This window comes from Phacochoerus africanus, chromosome 3 (assembly GCF_016906955.1).
Source record: "Phacochoerus africanus isolate WHEZ1 chromosome 3, ROS_Pafr_v1, whole genome shotgun sequence".
NCBI classification, from domain to species: Eukaryota; Metazoa; Chordata; class Mammalia; order Artiodactyla; family Suidae; genus Phacochoerus; species Phacochoerus africanus.
The window spans coordinates 113,278,702-113,284,997 of NC_062546.1; the positions used below are offsets into that span (position 1 = coordinate 113,278,702).

At 50.7% G+C, this 6,296-nt stretch overlaps 1 long non-coding RNA gene across 1 annotated transcript; it reads left to right on the forward strand.

The window, feature by feature from the left end:
- The first annotated feature begins 638 nt into the window (after positions 1–638).
- Positions 639–1,700, forward strand: LOC125122183 (uncharacterized). The gene is made up of 3 exons (XR_007133722.1): positions 639–748; positions 986–1,061; positions 1,478–1,700. It is a non-coding gene; the product is annotated as an uncharacterized LOC125122183 (long non-coding RNA).
- Positions 1,701–6,296: the final 4,596 nt, after the last annotated feature.

Consider the following 6,296-nt stretch of genomic DNA (forward strand, 5'->3'; position numbering starts at 1 on the left):
TGATTTTCTGTCTCTAGGCTGCCCAGGGGGTAGGGAGGAGGTGTGAGTTGTTTAAATCAACACAGGGCCTTCCCTTATTTAAGCCTGCATGGCGCCCAGGGTCTCCACACAAAAGGGGCGGGGGGGGGGGGGGGGGGGGGTGTTCGCATCAGAGGAAATGCAGCAGCGCCTCTTGGTTAGACAGTGGATGGGCCAGCACTTAGATTTCCCAGGCTACCCTCAGTTCCTGCAGGGTTCGGAAGAAACTCAGAATCTCCTGTGTGGCTCTGGAGGGGGTGGTCCACCGAGGCTGGCTGGAATCTGGCTACAGAACATTCCAGAGAGGAATGACCATGATGGGGGCAAGAGGGCGCTGCGGGCAAGGGTTGCAAAATGAACTGCCTGGGGCCTGATCTCACAGCCAGACCTGGGCGCAGGGGTGGGTAGGAGCAGAGGGTTTAGGGGGACGTGGTACCAAGGAAGGGCCGTGGTGGGGGGTGGGGTGGAGGGGAATGGGGAGGGGGGCCAAACTAGGAAAGAAGGAGGCGGGACTCCAACTCAGCCGAGAGAGAACACAAGCTGCCCAACCCACAGTCCTCAGCAGAAAGCACTGGCCTGAGGCCAAGGAATGGGACAAACAGAACATCCGTGGTCAGCCGTCCAGGAAGCAGCCCAGACCAGCCACCCCACAGTAGACATGGTGGAGACCCAGAAGGTCCAGCAAATGCCATGTGGACTGGAGCCTGCCCCCTCCACCTGTGAGATGACGGTAAGCCCCCCTCCCACACTCAGACAAAGACTGAATTAACTGAAGAAAACCACTCCAGAGCCTGGAATGGAACTGAGATGAAGAGGCTGGGGTAGACGTAGTTTCCCACATCGCAGTGGGGTAGGGGCTCCTTGAAAAACTCAGAGTGTTTCCAAAAGTCTTCTGTATGCTGCTCTGAGAGGAGGGGGGATGCTTGGTGACCTTGCTCGCTAGCGTGACCTTCTCCTTCCCGGGCAGGAAGAGGCTCATGTGGACCATGACACCAGATGAGGCAGACATGACCGTTTCCATTTTGACACGTGCAGAAACCAAGGTCTGGTGATGAAATATCTCCTTCATGGTCAAGAGGCACTGGGTGCAAAGCTACAGCAGGAGCTGGACTTCCCCATCCCAGCTGCACACCCCTCCTGCAGGGCTGTGGGCTTCTCCCGAGACTGGGGAGGAGTTGCCCACGTCCACGGGCCAGTGGAACGACGGTGAAAAGCGCTTATGCTTGGAAGCGCGCCTTCAGTTTCCCATTTGCGCCCTCATCATATCTTCTAGTCTTCATTCAGGGAAACCTGCGACTGAAGATGTCCCTTTGGCATCTTTGCACCTGGTGGTGGGGGTGTGGGGAGGGGGTGGCATGATTCTCCATTCCCTTCGTGATGCCAGATGTTTGCCATGGCACTGAGCTGATAGGTCAGCTATTGAACAGGGGGTTTTCTTTTTTCCCTCTTTTCTCCCAAGGATCGCCTAAAATTGAAACCTCTGTATTGGCTGCAGTTTTCCTCCATCTGCAAAAACACATTAGAAAGAGAAAGAGGTTGGCAACTGACTTCAGGCTTTTCCCCCAGAGTGTTACTTACCTGACTTTAACCAGATGCTGTGTATCAGCCCTTCTCCCTCCTCCGTGCTCAGGCGGCAAAAGACAGAAGAAATACAAGGAATGCTTGTTATGCTGTGGACTCTCTCCCCCCCTCTTTCTCTTTCTTTCCTTTTTTTTTTTTTTTTATCCCAGGACCGGATATACAAGTTCCAGAAGAGGAATATACATCCCCAGAGTCTGAAATCAAATCTGGAATTCATATCCTCTGTAAATGTACTTTATTAAAAGCAGGAATCAAAAAAGATTTTGGAATTGTTATATTGGAGAGGTTGATTGTGTAGAGAAGACTTAGAATTAGGGATAATTTTAGACACGTTTTGCAGCTCCTTGGATGAATGGAAAAACTGGGTACTTTGGCATCAACCCTATCCCAAAAGTCTTAAAACCAGCCTTAGACCATGTTACCGAGGAAGGAAGGAGATCAGGAGACTGCGGTAAGGCACAGTGGTCTGGGAGTTCCCGTCGTGGCGCAGCAGAAACGAATCTGACTAGGAACCATGAGGTTGCTGGTTCAATTCCCTGGCCTTGCTCAGTGGGCTAAGGATCCTAGGTTGCTGTGGCTGTGGTGTAGGCTGGTGGCTGTAGCTCCGATTCCACCCTAGCCTGGGAACCTCCATATACTGTGGGTGTGGCCCTAGAAAGCAAAAAAAAAGACAGTTTTCTGTAATTTCTGAAATCTGGTGGATTGAAAATGTTGTGGGAACACACAGTAGGTAACATTTCCAGGCATCACACCATCAGTTTGGAGTTAATCTTTGTAAATAAAATCCACTTGCTGACATTTCATGATGGACCCCCAGACTGCTGCCTGTGTGCGTGTGTGTGCGTGTGTGCGCGTGCGCGCGCTGAGGTCCAGAATTGGAGCTGGTGGAGGCTATAAGGGGAGGAAGCGGGTAGAGTCATGCCTACAGCCGGCATTACCGCTGTTCTCTGGGTGGGGAACCAGGAACTTGTCTATTGTTCCCAGAAAGCCAGGCGGCTTTCTATCAGTCTCTGAACCGTTTTTTTCCCCTCGGTTTTGAATCACATCCCTCTGAATAACATTGCAGCTCATGGTATTTCTCTGATGAAAACCATCATTTCGCAGGGGTCAGCCAACTCCACAGCAGGAGCAAAGTGATTATGGGATTCGCATTCCCATAATAAAAGAAGAGCTAAATCTTTTTAACCGGCTGGGGAAAGGTGGGGGCCCCTGGTGACCCAGAAGAAGCCCCTGGCCTCTCAGAGGTCCCAGAAGGACAGAGAGGGAGTCAGTGTTTCTGAGCTAATTTAAAGGGCAGCTATTGCTGCGTTTGATGGAAGGCTCAGAGGGAAAAGATTGGAAGACTGGATGGATGCTTCTGACGGGGCGCTAGCTGGCTCTCTGCCACTGTCTTCCTCGGGCTCCATCACCCACAGCCCCCTACTCGTCGTTCACATCCAGTATCTCTCCTGTTGCTTTCTTTTTATCTTTTTTTTTTTCCCCACCCTGAGGCATGCGGATTTCCCAGGCCAGGGATCAGATATGAGCTGCAGTTGCCGCAATGCCAGATCTTTTAACCCACTTTGCCAGGCCAGGGAATCAAATCTTTTTATTGGTGCTGCAGAGATGTCACCGATCCTGTTGCACCACAGTGGGAACTCGGCTTTATTTTTATTAAAAAAAATTTTTTTGGCCACCGTAACTGCAGCATGCAGAAATTCCCAGGCCAGGGATTGAACCCAAGCCACAGCAGTGACAATGCCAGATCCTTAATCACTAGGCCACCGGGGAACTCCCTCCTGCTGTTTTATTTTAAAAGTCCCCTCTTTCAGGAGTTCCCCTTGTGGCTCATTGGGTTGAGAACCCAACATAGTATCCGTTGGGATTTGGGTACAATTCCTGGCCTCGCTTGGTGGGTTAAGGATTTGACATTGCCAGGAGCTGTCGTGTAGGTAGTAGATGCTTTGGATCTGGTGTTGCCATGGCTGTGGCGTAGGCCAGCAGCTACAGCTCCAATTCGACCCCTAGCCGGGGAACACCCATATGTAGAGGGTGCGGTGGTAAAAATAAATAAATAAAATTAAAATCCCCTCTTTGAGAACATGTGGGAAGGTACTGCTGACGTTTGGATGGCTAAAGTCCTTGACTTTTCACGTTGACTGCTTTTCTAAGACTTTTGAGTTATTGTCTTAATTATAGCAACTGTAAAGGGGAATTTGAAATCAGTTGGCTCCCAGGAGAAACAGCAGTGAGCTCCTCTCCCTGTGTTCCGGTCTCCTGGAGGGAGGCTGGGCTTCCCCCACCTCCTTCTCCCTTCCTCTGCAGGGTTCTGGCCTCTGGAGACAGCGTGGGCCCACAGCCCCAGCTCCCAGCTTCTCTGCAGGGAGAGTGGCTGCTCAGATTCCACGCTTCCTGCCTGGACACCCCCTCGGGAAGGTGGTTTGTAATGTTTGTCCTGTAAACTCTTAGGTAACTGTTCTGTTCCACCCAGAGAGGTCATGTGGCTCAGAGAGAAAAGATGTGTTTTTCCTGTGGGTTTCTGAGGACACTGAGCAGAGGCCAGGCAGCCATGTCAACAGAACCCTGGCTCTGAATGGAGAGCACTGTTCTGGGAGCCAAAGGGAAATGACATTCTGGTTCAAGCGAAAAGCACTGTGCCAAAAAAGCCCTGGGCAGTGGGCTTGTGATAGGCATTGGTCTTCAGAAGCTTCCCTGAAGAAATACCCCCTTTCAGAAGGTACAATCAGAGTTCTCACTGTGGCTCAACAGGTTAAGAACCCAACTAATATGCATGAGGATTCAGGTTTGATCCCTGGCCTCGCTCAGAGGGTTAAGGATATGGCATTGCAGAAAGCTGTGGTGTAGGTCGCTGATAGGGGTTGGATCCTGTGTTGCTGTGGTGTAGGCCGGCAGCTGCAGCTCCAGCTCCCATTCAACCCATAGCCCGGGAACTTCCATATGCTGCAGAGGCCCTAAAAAATAAAGAGAGGAGTTCCCGTCGTGGCACAGTGGAAACAAATCCGACTAGGAACTATGAGGTTGTGTGTTCGATCCCTGGCCTCGCTCAGTGGGTTAAGGATCCAGTGTTGCTGTGAGCTGTGTAGGTCCCAGATGCGGCTCGGATCCCTAGTTACTGTGGCTGTGGTGTAGGCCGGCAGCTACAGCTCTGATTAGACCCCTAGCCTGGGAACCTCCATGTGCTGCGGGTGTGGCCCTAAAAAGACAAAAAAAAAAAAAAAGAAAGAAAAGAAAAGAAACAATCGTTGAATGGATACCTGATTCAGGAAGAATGACTTTCCAGAATTCTCAGGCCCCTCAGGCAGCGTTCTTATGTTCACTCAGGGCTGCATTTTCCATCCTTACTTCAGCCCTGGTTCTGAGTCTCTGCTCCCTTTGGTCTCTCTTCACCATGCTGGTCTCTAAAAGCCAAACACTTTCCCCCAAATGCATTGAGACAGCAGGTTCGGAGCAACTGGGAAGAAGGGAGCTGCAGCCCAGGCTTCCCTGGGCCTAGGCTGGGCTCTGTCCAGAGGCTTCTCCCTGTGGCCCTGCCAGCTGCCACACAGCCAATCTCCACTAGGATGTCTCATTTTCTCCTTTCTTTCTTCCTTCCTTCCTTCCTTCTTTCCTTCCTTCCTTCCTTCCTTTCTTTTCTTTCTTTCTTTCTTTCACAAATTGAGGTATCATTTACATACAGTAAAACGCACAAGCATATTTATCAAAATACTCTCCATTTAACTGCCACCCAAATCAAGAATATACAGCTTCTCCAAGACCCCCAGAACTCTTCCAGTGCCCATTCTGTTATTGGATGTTTGAAGTCTTACTGGAATGTCTTAAAATGTAATGGAGCTCTCTTCTCACTTGGAGCTTCTTGGCCCACAGAGGGTGAGGCAGCTGCAGCAGATTCCTACTCCTCCTTTTTAAAACTTGAAGCTTGGAGTCTCCACTGTAGTGCAGTAGGTTAAGGATCCGATGTTGCTGCAGCTGTGGTGTAGGATTTGATCCCTGACCCAGGAACTTCCATATGCCATGGGTGGCCAAAAAACAGAAACAAAACAACACACACACAAAAACTTGAAGCTCAGAGAGGTTGAGTGATTAGCTCATGGCCATGCAGCCAATAAGGAGCGTGCCAGACCCTGCTCTTCCAGGTTACTCTGGGCTGTCTTTGGTCTTCCCGAACTTATGGAAGAGTGCAGAGCTAAGCTCTACTGGACTGAACACAGACCAGGATACAGGGCACACACAGACCACAAGAATGGAACGTATGTCTGGAGCCCACCTTTGTCCAGGGTCCAGATTCCAGGCTACTTCTCACCGAAGGGGCCACCCCTGCCTAGCAAGTGGGTGATGCATTTCTCTCCTTATGCCCCCTTCCTTTTCATACCCCAGATGCAGATGAGCAGTGTCCTCTTCCTCAAGCTTTAGGATGTCCAAGAATCCTCTGTAGATCAAATTGTTACCTGCTGATTCTCAGGCCTAGGGCAGAACCCAGGCATCTGCATTTTCACAGGGACTGCTCTCTTCCTCTTCCATTCACAACCTCCAGGGGGTCCATGGGACCAACCGCACTTTGACCCACATTGTATAAGAGGAGCTCTCTTTGTCTCCTCCACCAAGGAAGCCCCCAAGTTCCACTCCTCCCTGATCCACCCTTCCCAGAGGATTCTCCCTTTCCTTAACTTCTTCCTTCTTCTTCCTCATCTTTTTTTAAA